The sequence below is a fragment of the Colobus angolensis genome, unplaced genomic scaffold (genome assembly GCF_000951035.1).
Source record: "Colobus angolensis palliatus isolate OR3802 unplaced genomic scaffold, Cang.pa_1.0 Scaffold7, whole genome shotgun sequence".
Taxonomy (NCBI): domain Eukaryota; kingdom Metazoa; phylum Chordata; class Mammalia; order Primates; family Cercopithecidae; genus Colobus; species Colobus angolensis.
This window is the reverse complement of record NW_012120709.1, coordinates 8,632,706-8,633,577: the sequence shown is the minus strand read 5'-3', so window position 1 is coordinate 8,633,577 and position 872 is coordinate 8,632,706.

The window sequence follows — 872 nt, the reverse complement described above, 5'->3', positions numbered from 1 at the left end:
AGACCACCCTGGCTAACACGGTGAAACCCCCGTCTCTACTAAAAATACAAAAATTAGCCAGGCACGGTGGCGGGCGCCTGTAGTCCCAGCTACACGGGAGGCTGAGGCAGGAGAATGGCATGAACCCAGGAGATGGAGCTTGCAGTGAGTGGAGATCGCACCACTGCACTCCAGCCTGAGCAACAGAGCGAGACTCTGTCTCAAAAACAAAAACAAAAACAAAAACAGAAAACCCCATTGTCTCAGCCCAGCACCTCCTTAAGATGTTAAGCAACTTCAGCAAAGTCTCAGGATACAACATCAATGTGCAAAAATCACAGGCATTCCTATACACCAATAAAAGAAAAACAGAGAGCCAAATCATGAGTGAACTCCCATTCACAATTGCTTCAGTGAGAATAAAATACCTAGGAATCCAACTTAGAAGGGATGTGAAGGACCGCTTCAAGGAGAACTACAAACCACTGCTCAACGAAATAAAAGAGGACACAAACAAAGGGAAGAACATTCCATGTTCATGGACAGGAAGAACAAATATCATGAAAATGGCCATACTGCCCAAGGTAATTTATAGATTCAAAGCCATCACCATCAAGCTACTAATGACTTTCTTAACAGAATTGGAAAAAACTACTTTCAAGTTCATATGGAACCAAAAAAGAGCTTGCATTGCCAAGTCAATCCTAAGCCAAAAGAATAAAGCTGGAGGCATCACGCTACCTGACTTCAAACTGTATTACAAGGCTACAGTAACCAAAACAGCATGGTACTGGTACAAAAACAGAGATATAGGCCAATGGAACAGAACAGAGCCCTCAGAAATAATACCACACATCTACAACCATCTGATCTTTGACAAACCTGACAAAAAC